The 13,304-nt window shown below is 41.1% G+C and overlaps 2 protein-coding genes across 10 annotated transcripts in view; one reads left to right on the forward strand and one right to left on the reverse strand.

Moving 5' to 3' along the window:
• The window catches only part of LOC140731232 (kynurenine--oxoglutarate transaminase 1-like), a 156,845-nt gene that overhangs the window by 56,813 nt on the left and 86,728 nt on the right, over positions 1-13,304 (forward strand). The window contains exon 1 of one of the 6 annotated variants that reach the window (XM_073052745.1): positions 2,727-2,819. The exons of 4 other annotated variants lie outside the window; for them this stretch is intronic. The gene's annotated coding sequence lies outside the window, so the exon portion shown is untranslated. Of the gene's footprint in view, positions 1-2,726; positions 2,820-13,304 lie in introns of those variants that run through there. One more of the 6 variants, XM_073052748.1, reaches the window with a different exon arrangement.
• Positions 1-13,304, reverse strand: part of LOC140731229 (volume-regulated anion channel subunit LRRC8A) — a 56,691-nt gene that overhangs the window by 16,417 nt on the left and 26,970 nt on the right. The window lies entirely within an intron of this gene.

Consider the following 13,304-nt stretch of genomic DNA (forward strand, 5'->3'; position numbering starts at 1 on the left):
GTCCTTTAACACCTGACGGACGATGCTGAGGATGTTCTACAAGTCTGTGGTGGCCAGTGCTATCATGTTTGCTGTTGTGTGCTGGGGCAGCAGGCTGAGGGTAGCAGACACCAACAGAATCAACAAACTCATTCGTAAGGCGAGTGATGTTGTGGGAGTGGAACTGGACTCTCTGATGGTGGTGTCTGAAAAGAGGATGCTGTCCAAGTTGCATGCCATCTTGGACAATGTCTTCCATCCACTTCATAATGTACTGGTTAGGCACAGGAGTACATTCAGCCAGAGACTCATTCCACCGAGATGCAACACTGAGCGTCACAGGAAGTCACTCCTGCCTGTGGCCATCAAACTTTACAACTCCCCCCTCAGCGACACCCTGAGCCAATAGGCTGGTCCTGGACTTATTTCCACTTGGAATAATTTACTTATTATTATTTAATTATTTATGGTTTTATATTGCTATATTTCTGCGCTATTCTTGGTTGGTGCGACTGTAACGAAACCCAATTTCCTTTGGGATCAATAAAGTATGTCTGTCTGACATTGGTGTTGCGCAGGTGGAACAGGTCAAAAGCTTTAAGTTCCTCGGGGTGAATATCACAAATGACCTGGCTTGGTTTAACCAGCAGAGTCCACTGCCAAGAAGGCCCACCAGCACCTTTACTTCCTGAGAAAGCTGAAGAAATTTGGCCTGTCCCCTAAACCCCTCACAAATTTTTATAGATGCACCATAGAAAGTATTCTTCTTGGGTGCATCACAACCTGGTATGGAAGTTGTCCTGTCCAAGACCGGAAGAAGCTGCAGAAGATCGTGAACATAGCCCAGCACATCACACAAATCAATCTTCCATCCTTGGACTCACTTTACACCGCATGCTGTCGGAGCAGTGCTGCCAGGATAGTCAAGGACATGACCCACCCAGCCAACACACTTTTTGTTCCTCTTCCCTCCAAGAGAAGGTTCAGGAGCTTGAAGATTCGTATGGCCAGATTTGGGAACAGCTTCTTTCCAACTGTGATAAGACTGCTGAACAGATCCTGACCTGGATCTGGGCCGTACTTTCCAAATATCTGGACCTGATTGCACTACCTTTTCTATTTTCTAATTATGATTTATAATTTAAATTTTTATTATATTTACTTCGATTTGTACTTCAGGGAGCACGAAGCGCAGAATCAAATATCGCTGTGATGATTATACGCTCTAGTATCAATTGTTTGGTGACAATAAAGTAAAGTTACTTAACTATGTACAGTACATATATACCATCAAATGAGACAATGTTCTCCTGGACCAGGATGTAAAGCACAGTAGTACACATAACACCAATCTAACACACAATAACTTAGGAAAGTAAGGATAAAATCTACAGATGGATTACGCATAAATAAACAAATTAAAGTGCATAAATTAAACATTGTCAGATACAGAATAATCAGTCACACTTCGAATGTGATGTAGTAGGGAGTTCAGAAACCTTTTGGCTTGAGGGAAGTAACTGTTTCCCATCATGACAAGTCTTGTATTTATGCTTTGGAGTCTCCTGCCTGTTGATAGAAACTCAAAGAGGATCAGGGTTCAATTCCCACAGTTGCCTGTATGTTCTCTCCTTGACTGCGCCAGTTTCCTCCCATATTCCAGAAATGTGCAAGCTAGGATTATTAAATTGTGAGCATGCCAGTGGGCAGTGGAAGCGTGGCAACACTTGTAAGTAGTCTCCAGTTCATCCTCAGACTGTGTTGATTGTTGACATAAACAACACATTTTACTGTTATGTTTTGATCTTTATTGAATGAAAGGATTTTTTTCACTGCAGTAAACCTCAATTTACAAAATGGATAGCATTCCCTCCTCCTAAGGTCATTGGAAAATAGAAATTAAACCACAGATTTGTAAGAAGCCTGTTCCAAACTATTGGAGTTGAACAATTGCATTACCACAACTTTTTAATAGAACAAGATGACCACAAGACATAGATTAGGCCATTCAGCCCATCAAGTTTACTCCAGCATTCCATTATCTCTGATTTATTATCCCTCTCAACTTCATCCTTTTAGCTTCTCCCCATAATTTGACACAGTGACTATATCAAGAACCTATCAACCTCTGCTTTAAATATACCCAATGACTTGGCCTCCACAGCCATCTGTGGCAACGAATTCCACAGATTCACCACCCTCTGGCTAAAGAAATCCCTCCTTATCTCTGTTCTAAACAGATAATTTCTGAACTATTACTTTGTCTTATCAAGTTTTATGTAAATCCTACACATATCAGTTGTACATTATAGAATAAATCTGAACCAAAAAGGACACCTAGAGTTAAAAAGCAATTAGGATATACTGCTTGGAATCTTCTTAATCTGCTGAGTGTGATATACAAAACGTCATTACATTCAAACTGGTCCATTAGTGAAGGAAAACATGGTTGATGCAGACATAATGAGGCAGGAGATGATTATTTTCAAATGAATTCTCAGGTAACCCAGGGAACTTTTAAAAGTGAAGGACATGATTAATGAAAAGGCACATCTTTAAATCTGCTTCAAAACAGAGTTATCAAAACAGTTAAACAAGTACTCTTTAAAATGTTGAGGACCTCCCTTTTTTGCAATAGGTGAATTTCAAAGCAAGCTAAAAGCCAATTGATATTTCTCCCATAGAAGATTATGGAACTGAAGATCTATCATGTTTATGCTTTATCAACAGCATTCTCTCCTTTACAGGATGGAGAAGTCCTCAATTATGACTGCACAATGCTCAACTCCAGTCACAAATCCTAAATAGGACTTCGATATGCCCTGGCCTCTTATTGATCAGTAAGTGAAGTTTGTGCTATAAAGACAAACAGGTCAGAATTACATCTTGAAGTTTTAGGACTCAAAGATAGAATAGGTTAGGACTTCATTCCTTGGAGCGTAGTAGAGGTACACAAAATTATGAGGGGTATAGATAGGGTAAATGCAAGCAGGTCTTTTCCACTGAGGCTGAGTGGGACTACAACTAGAGGGCATGGGTTAAGAGTGAAAGGTGAAAAGTTCAAGGGAAACATGAGGGGAATCTTCTTTACTTAGAGGATTGTGAAAGTGTGGAATGAGGTGCCAAAGCAAGTGGTGCATGTGAGTACGATTTGAACGTCTAAGAGAAATTTAGATAGGGACATAGATGGCAGGGGTATGGAGGGCTATGATTCGGGTGCAGGTCAATAGGATTAGGCAGTTTATGACTAACATTTTGTTGTTGATAATGAGAAACATTGCGTGCATCTTATGGGGATGTGGCATTAGTTCATTGGTAATCTAGAACTTGGGCAAAGTAACAACCAGACTTAGTAGTCCGTGAGTTGCACAAATAGAGGTGCTGCCTCATAACTTCAGTGACATCTTGTGGTGTCTGCACATTTTCCCTGTGACCATGTGGATGCCCTCCTACATTTCAAAGACATACACGAGTTGATCATGTAATTTCCCACTGTAAGGTATCTCTAGTAAGCAGTTGAAAAGTTGAATACTGGGGGAGATGTTTGGGGTGGTGAACTTGATGAAAATGTTGCAAGAGCTATAAATGTATATGAGTGCTGATTATCAGTATGGAGTCAGTGAGACAAAGGATGAATGCTGTATGACCACCAACATTACCAGGCTTGTAAGATGCTCTTTGGGTGAAGCTGTGGGGGTGGAAGAAGTCTGCTCCACCTTCTGGGGTCAAACCTACATGGCTCCAATTGCTTGACTTTTAAATGCTCTCTAAAATGGCCAAGAAAGCCACTTGGTTGTAGGTATGTTACCCAATCTTCCCAAAGAGCAGAAATGGGTAATGATAAATGAAAATTTTGGGAACCCAAAAAATGAATAAACAAACTATTTTACTATGTAGGTCTGGGTAAAGTTCTATTTCTTTTAGTTCCAGTGCTACATAATTACCTCACAATGAATGTAAAGAAGCCTATGTTCTTTGCTCCTGCCAAATATATCAGCACTGGTTGTGAACAGTAATGATGAAACAAAGGCAGAGTTTCAGATTCACGTCAAAACTTTGTCACTGAAATTCTTTGATTATCTTTATTGAGATTCCATGGGTTAATCTTTGACATATAGATACTTAGTTTTTAACTGAAGTTCAGTTTGGTTTGTGTTATGTCACCTTGCACAAGAAACTTAACACTAGTATGGCTCAAAAGAAAACCAAGCAGATGCCAGAAATCTGAAATTAGGAAAATGCAGGAAATTTGTGTGGGAATAGAGCTATTTTTCCATGAAATTGATCTTCGCTCAAGTGCAGAGTAAAGGGAAAAGGGGCTAGAGAACAAAAGAGAGTGTCAGCAAGAGGACGAAGATCAGGAGAGATTTGTAATAGCAGTCTGATGACTGAAAAAGGGTGATAGTACAGATGTCTATGGTTTAAAATGAGGAAATATTACTTCATTCAGTGGATGGTGAACCTTAAAATTCTCAACCTGGGAAGAAAATCAATGCTCAGTCACAGACTGCTTTCAAAACAGAAATTAATCAACTTCTGAACATTGAAGGAATCAGGGCTCTAGAGAGACAGAGTAGGCAAATGGTGTTTGAGGTAGAACACCTGACTGGAAAAAGGGGCTTACAGTATTGTATGTTGGGGGAAAAAAAAAGGTACAGTTGGCCCTCCTTATCCACGGGGGATTGGTTCCGAGACCCCCCGTGGATACCAAAAATCGCAGATGCTTGTCCCTTATTTAACCTGAATCAGTGCGGTGGTCTTTAGGGCCCAGCAGAACCCCAGACTTTATTTAACATGTTCAGAGCGATGGACATTAGGACCCAGCATAGCTCTGAATCCGCGCTGTTTCTGTTCATGAAAATAATCATGATCACGATTGAAAATAAGGTGGAAGTAATAAAGCAATTGGAAAGAGGTGAAACGCCATCGGTCATTGAAAAAGCATTAGGCTACAGTCGGTCAACGATCGGAACAATTTTAATGGAGCATTTGAAAGGCCCCACCCCGATGAAAGCTACAATTATTACTAAGCAACGCAGTGGTTTAATTATTGAAATACGTATGTTTCTTAAGTGTTTTATATGCATAGAAAGGTAAAATATGTACTATATACTAAGAAAAACATTTGACTAACTGATGCTAAATAATACTGGATGTACCTGTTCCGACCTCAAATCTGACTTAAAGACAGACTCAGGAATGGAACTCGTTCATAACCCAGGGACTGCCTGCACTTTTAAGTCATTTCTACTTATGATACCTAATACAATGTAAATGCTATGTAAATAGTTGATATACTGTATTGTTTAGGGAATAATGACTAGAAAAAAATAGTCTGTACATGCTCAAACAACGAGAGCTGGAGAGAGAACTTCTGGGTTTTTCCGATCTGCGGTTGGTTGAATCCACACATGCGGAATCCGCGGATAAGGAGGGCCAACTGTACACCATGGGAGAAATGAAATCTGAAGTTACCAAGAGGAACAAGTAAAAGCAAATGCAGTACATTTTAGATACAGGACAAAATTTCTTTTATTTGAAAATTTGAAATTGTTGAATTCAATGTTTTGTTTTGGAAGCTGTAATTAGTAGTAATGACATACGAAATGCTGTTCCTCATAAGCTTCATGTAAGCAGTGTGGGAACCTAAAGACAGAGGACTATGTATGGATATAATGAAGGATTGAATTGACAGGCAACTGGAAGCAGTGTTGCATAAGCAGCCAAAATGAGGCATTCTGCAAAGCTGTCGCTCAATCCATACGTAGCTTCTCCAATTTATGGGGCACCATGGTAGCATAGTGGTTAACACGAAGCTATTACAACTTGAGGCATCAAAGTTTGGAGTTCAATTCCAATGCCCTCTGAAAGAGGTTTGCACATCCTTCCCTTGAGATTCGGTTTCCTCCCTCAGTCCAAAGACAAACCAATTTGTAGGTAATTGGTCATTGTAAATTATAGGTGGGTTGCTGCACATTTGGCTCGTTGGGCCGGAATGGCCTGTTCCACGTTGTATCAATAAATAAAATGAAAAAGAGATCACTTTGTGAGTAATGAATATAGTATTCTGAATTGGATGTACAAGTGGATCATTGCTTCATATACAAAGAGTGTATGGAATCCTAAGTGCAGGCAGCAAAAGGGCAAATACAGAGAAAGGTGTCACAAGAAAGAGACTGGAGTGCTGCAGGTAGACAGGTGAACAGCACAATCAAAAGTAACAAACATGCACCATATGTGCTAAAGTGTGCTGTCCACAAGATACTGTGCAAGTTGCATAAGGTTGCCTCTTCATTTCAATACAATTAGAATTTCACTTGACTCTCTTTGATTGGTTTTCGAATCTATATAAAATAGTGCTTTCTCTCAGGATGTTATTTTTATTCCCAAAGGGAGCTGGAATGGATCTAGATAGGAGATCTGAGGTCAGCAAAACTGACAACACGAGGGTAGCTTGACCAGCCTATTCCATGCTGTATGTCAGTAAATAAATAAAAAAGATCAGCCCCAGATTTTGCCATTTCTGCGATTATTTGGGGCTCAATGCTTTCAATCGGGTGCCTTCGATCAAGGGGCACTCTGAAAAAAAATCTCAAATGTCATTATGTAGAGATACTTGATTTGGTATTACTGTAGGTCTGCCACAAGATGGCATACAAGCTTAATCAACAGTTCTCCATCACACTCAATCTCTGTGTAGATTAATGCTAAACAAGGCTATCTTGTTGAGAAATAAAGGGCAATCTTTCCTTTCACTTGCTGTACCTCACTACTGCTATGTTTCCTGCTGGAGTGGAACGAATGTACAAAAGGGAAACCATTTAACTCATTTCCCCTCTACTGCAGAACCAATACCAAACCAATTCCATTATGGAAATGATGCTTGTATACATTCACTGAGACCCAGCACCAAGCCATCATCACCTTGATCACTGGAATGTCTGAGAGAATGAGTTTTACTTTTAAAACAAAACTGTCCCCATTGTACAATACAGCAGCAAGGTAACATAGCGGTTAGTGCAACACTTTACAGAGCCAACTGTATGATCAAGGTTCAATTTGTAGGTAGAATGATCTATGCTTTTTACTTTGTTTCTACATTGTCCCTATGACCACTTGGGATTTGGCTTGCTTCCATATTCAGAGATGTATAGTAAGGGTTAGTGAGTTATGGGCATGTTATGTTAGTGCCAGAGGTGTGGCGACACTTGCGGTCTGCCTTCAGCACGATCCGCAGACTGTGTTGGTCATTGAAGTAAACTATACATTTCTCTGTATGTATATTTCGATGTACATGTGACAAATAAAGACAATTTCTCTTTAATCTTTAAATATTTTCCCTCCAAAAAAGACTACTCTAGGATTAGAACCGGGGATAAGTAGACTATTTGCCATATTTTGAGAGTTACTTTTTAATGAAGGGAGACCCCAATGACGATCTCACAAACTACTTCAAAGAAACAACACAGACTCTTGGGCTGTCTGAGACAAAGAGTGCTTGATGAGCAAGACACCAAAACTGGCTATTAGGTGTCAACGATCATTGCTCTCCTGAGCATTTCTGATATGTTGCACCATCTACAGCAGGAACCTTAAGGTACTGGAGAGCTGCATCCAAAGCCGGCTCTGCAAAATCCTCCAAGCTCACCATGATAAGTGAATCAGTATAGGTATCCTTTTCCAAGCCATGATCCCAAGACCAGGCGCCTAACTACACTCAGTTGGCTCAAACAGGAAGACCATGCCCTTTGCATGTCTGACAGCTGGCTTTCAAAGGGGGGTCAGATAGATGAAGAAACTACCAAGTGGACAAAAGAATACTCAAAATCTCTTTGAAAAAGTGTAACATCCCCAGTGACTCTAGGGAATCCTACAATGACTCATAGGAAGAAGGATTCTTGATAGCACTTTACACTTCATGCCCATTGGTCAGGAACAAAGATCCCCAGTAATGAGGTGGCCTACAGGGAAGGAGTCATCTCTCTGACACAGTGGTGTCAAGAAAACAACCTCTTCCTCAATGTCGCAAAAACAAAGGAGCTGGTTGTGGATTACAGGAGGAACGGAGACGGGCTAACCCCTATTGACATCAATGGATCTGGGGTTGAGAGGGTAAACAGCTTCAAGTTCCCCAGCATTCACATCACCGAGGACCTCATGTGGTCTGTACACACCAGCTGTGTGGTGAAAAAGGCACAACAGCGCCTCTTTCACCTCAGGCAGTTGAGGAAGGTTGGTATGGGGCCCCCAATCCTAAAAACTTTCTTCAGGGGCACAATTGAGAGCATCCTGACTGGCTACATCACTGCCTGGTATGGGAATTGTACCTCCCTTAATCGCAGGACTCTGCAGAGAGTGGTGTGGACAGCCCAGTGCACCCGTAGTTGTGAACTTCCCATGATTAAGGATATTTACAAGGACAGGTGTGTAAAAAGGGCCCGAAGGATAACTGGGGACTCAAGTCACCCCAATCACAATCTATTCCAGCTGCTACCGTCTAGGAAACGGTTCTGCAGCATAAAAGCCAGGACCAACAGGCTCTGGGACAGCTTCTTCCACCAGGCCATCAGATGACGAACTCACGCTGACTTGAGTGTACTCTATATTACATTGACTGTTCTACTTCTTATAAATTACTATGATTGTACATTGCACATTTAGCTGGAGACATAAAGTAAAGATTTTTACTCCTCATGTATGTGAAGGATGTAAGAAATTAAGTCAATTCAATTCAATAAAGTTAATTCAACCTCCATCCTATCCAACCACTGACTTCTGTTCAACAGGATCCCACATTGAGCTTAGTAGAACTCATGAAGAGAATGATGAAGATGGATGAAGGGTCTGCCCTGGTATAGAGCGCAGCGCTGAGAAAGTACAGGTTATAATTGGAGGAAATTATATACAGTATACATCTGCAAGCTATAACATGGTACGGTTGGTTCAAAATTACATTTTGCTATTCAAACAAATGCTTACAAATCTGAAACATTCTAGTAAATCTAATATCCTTTAAAGGTTGAACATATCTGAGCAGCACTGAAGAAGCAAAGGTCAATCACCTCACTCAGACTATTGGTGTATTTGCAGTATCAGATCTTCCCAACTCCAAGAAACTGCTTCCAATGTAATTTATACAAGAAATACAAAGGTTAACAGTTAAGATACCCCATTAAAGTATTTTGCTTGGCCAGTTTTTCTTATGTTAACTGTTGTGAAAGAACAAACATTCAAATGTAAAAGCACAAAGCTCAAAGTTCACTGCTAATAAAAAAGGTAAGTATGCAAGCTATGACTTCCAGGATCTTGCTAACACTGCTCTAAACATCTTGCAAGGGTAGAGAACAATAAGTCAAATTTCTTCTTGTGACCAAGTAATTTAAGATATCTGGGTCTCACTCTGTACCATATGGTTGAGTAATGATATGTTTGTTTTGAGTACATTTTGGCATCAGACCTCCAATGAACTAATTATTCTAATCACGTTGCAGGATTTCTAAATAGATAAATTTCACCTGTACTTAAAAGAAACATTTTAGAAGTAATCGTTTCATACACCAAACACCTTAAAGATAAATTAACAACAATTCTCGAAGCTAAAACACATTTTATAAAGTTCTTCTCTGAAGAGGTAATTTCAGTGTAAGCATTTAGCACATCTTGCATTCCACAACATTATTATAAGGCATCTCTTCAAAGGCACTGTTTGAAAGTTAGTAAAAGATAACCGTTTCAGTTCAAACAAATTATGAAGGCAACAAGAAAGTATTTCATCTTTAGCTTTACATTTGACTAAAAAAAGACTATATTTTGTTCCATCTGTTTTTTCAAATTTTTACATCAAGTTTATGATTAACAAACACAAAATTATCACCATGCTATCTTCTTACTTATTAAATATCAAATACACACTTCTCCTGGCATACACTTGGTGAACAAGACCTCAGATGAGTACAGATATACTGCAGAAAACTAAAATGGTAGAATTTTCCTGGCTAGATGACTGGTTGGAGACTTGATTGTGCTCTGTCCAAGTAAACTGCAACCTTTCAACTTGCAAAAGTTTGCAACCTGCATGTTTGAAACAATATAAACTTTCCTAATATTTGTCCAGCCAGAAGACAGATCACAGTCTTTCACAAATAACTGTACTGGTGTATGCTTTTAGCATTTACTAATAAGGCAGGTTGATGCCACTGAAGTATTGAGATACTCAATTGTCCATTATGTCATTTGTAGTTCAAATGGAGGTTAAATATTCCATGGCGATATCTGAAACAAATATCCCGAATTCCTCTGTACAACCGTCCAATATGTCATTCTAATGCAACATTATTTAAAATCAAATTGCTGATCAATTACCCATGGCTCTGGGAAGCTTACTATGCAAACTGGCAGCATCTAACTCCATAACAGTAACTACAATTAAACAGTCAAGCATTGAATGCAAAATAACGTCAGAACATGACAAAATACAAGTCTATGAATTTGCATGCCTTTTCTAGGTCAGAGAAATTGTTGACTTATCATATTACCATTCACCTATCAAAAATGTGAGATAATAAAGGGGGAATTAATTGCAAGGCTTAGCAACAGCATTTAGTACAAAAACTAGATATTAATTTCAGCTGAATATTTAAGTACAATCTAGTAGTGATTAGTAACTGAGTTTCACAAGTTAGAATCCACAATAGAACATTACAACTTGAATACCAAAGGCAACTTAGTTAGCCTAAAGTTCCCGACATAGACCTTTCAATTGTGTATGTATGCATTGATGTAGTCTTGAATTTTCTCTTCCAAGAACCTTGTAAAATGCACTGATGATTGTTGGGAGGAAAACTTTATGTTGACTTGGTGTAATGATTCCTTGTTAAGAAGGTTTAGGCACATTTTCTTTTTGGTGATGAGTCCACCTGGCTCAATTCAGTTTTAAGTATCAATGTTATTCCCAAAGGACACAACTTATATAAGAAAGAGGCAGAAATCAATTTAAACATTTAGTAATTAAAATGTTTTTAAAAATTAATTTGAAGCCTTAATAAGGAAAGGCAGCCTTGCAAAATGCTGGCATATTAGAAGTGGGCTCAAAACACACCCACTCTCTTAAAAGAATAAAAATAGGTAAAAGTTTCTTCTTATCCAGAGGATTCTGATGCCCTGGAGTCTGGAATAACAGACAGACATACTTTATTGATCCCGAGGGAAAATGGGTTTTGTTACAGCCGTACCAATCAAGAATAGTGAAGAAATATAGCAATATAAAACCATAAATAATTAAATAATAATAAATTAATCATGCCAAGTGGAAATAAGTCCAGGGCCAGCCTATTGGCTCAGGGTGTCTGACACTCTGAGGGAGGAGTTGTAAAGTTTGATGGCCACAGGTAGGAATGACTTCCTATGACGCTCAGTGTTACATCTCGGTGGAATGAGTCTCTGGCTGAATGTACTCCTGTGCCTAGCCAGTACATTATGGAGTGGATGGGAGTCATTGTCCAAGATGGCATGCAACTTGGACAGCATCCTCTTTTCAGACACCACCATCAGAGAGTCCAGTTCTACCCTCACAACATCAATGGCCTTATGAATGAGTTTGTTGATTCTGTTGGTGTCTGCTACCCTCAGCCTGCTGCCCCAGCACACAACAGCAATCATGATAGCACTGGCCACCACAACCTCGTAGAACGTCCTCAGCATCGTGCGGCAGATGTTAAAGGACCTCAGTCTCCTCAGGAAGTAGAGAGGGCTCTGACCCTTCTTGTAGACAGCCTCAGTGTTCTTTGACCAGTCCAGTTTATTGTCCATTCGTATCTCCAGGTATTTGTAATCCTCCACCATGTCCACACTGACCCCTTAGATGGAAACAGAGGTCACCGGTGCCTTAGCCCTCCTCAGTCCACTACCAGCTCCTTAGTCTTTTTCACATTAAGCTGCAGATGACTCTGCTCACACCATGTGACAAAGTTTCCCACTGTAGCCCTGTACTCAGCCTCATCTCCCTTGCTGATGCATCCAACTATGGCAGTCATCAGAAAACTTCTGAAGATGGCAAGACTCTGTGTTGTAGTTGAAGTCCGAGGTGTAGATGGTGAAGAGAAAGGGAGACAGGGCAGTCCCCTGTGGTCTGCCAGTCAGGTAATCAATCATCCATGACACCAGGGAAGCATCCACCTGCATCACTGTCAGCTTCTCACCCAGCAGAGCAGGGCAGATGGTGTTGAATGCACTGGAGAAGTCAAAAAACATGACCCTCACAGTGCTCGCCGGCTTGTCCAGGTGGGTGTAGACATGGTTCAGCAGGTAGACGATGGCATCCTCAACTCCTAGTTGGGACTGATAGGCGAACTGGAGGGGGTCTAAGTGTGGCCTAACCATAGGCCGGAGCTGCTCTAGAACAAGTCTCTCTAGGATCTTCATGATGTGGGAGGTCAATGCCACTGGTCTGTAGTCATTGGAGCCACTGGGGCGCGCGTCTTCGGTACAGGAACGAGGCAGGACGTCTTCCACATCACAGGAACCCTCTGGAGACTCAGGCTTAGGTTGAAGACATGGTGAAGTACTCCACATAGCTGGGGGGCACATGCTTTGAGCACCCTGGGGCTGACACCATCCGGGCCTGCAGCCTTGCTTGGATGGAGACGTTTCAGCTGTCTTCTCACCTGTTCAGCTGTGAAGCCCACCGTGGTGGTTTCAGGTGAGGGAGGGGTGTAGTCACGAGAGCAGGGTGGGGGGCTGTGAGGAGGGGTAGGAGGGGAGAGTAGAGTATGCGTTGGTTGGGGGCCAACAATAGAGGAATCATGTGGGGGGTGGGCAGGGGCCACAGTGTCAAATCTGTTGAAGAGCAGGTTAAGTTCGTTGGCCCTGTCCACACTGCCTTCAGCTCCTCTGTTGCTAATTTGCCGGAACCCAGTGATGGTCCTCATCCCACTCCAGACCTCTCTCATGTTGTTCTGCTGCAGCTTCCTCCTATACCTGTCTTTAGCCTCCCTGATTTTGGCTTTCAGGTCCCTCTGTATTGTCCTCAGCTCCTCCCTATTTCCATCTCTAAACGCCCTCTTTTTAGCGTTCAGGATGTCCTTAATATCCTTTGTTACCCATGGTTTATTTGAATAACAAAGGACAGTTCTTGCTGGAACATTGCAGTCCACACAGAAGTTGATGGAACCAGTGATGCACTCTGTGAGCCCATCAAGGTCCTCTCCATGTGGCTCACAGAGGGCCTGCCAGTGTCATCTCAAAACAACCCTGGAGTGCCTCAGAAGCCTCCCCCGACCATTTCCTCACTGACCTCGAGGTTGCAGGTTTACTCTTCACCAGAGGCA

Source organism: Hemitrygon akajei, chromosome 7, assembly GCF_048418815.1.
Source record: "Hemitrygon akajei chromosome 7, sHemAka1.3, whole genome shotgun sequence".
Classification (NCBI taxonomy): Eukaryota; Metazoa; Chordata; class Chondrichthyes; order Myliobatiformes; family Dasyatidae; genus Hemitrygon; species Hemitrygon akajei.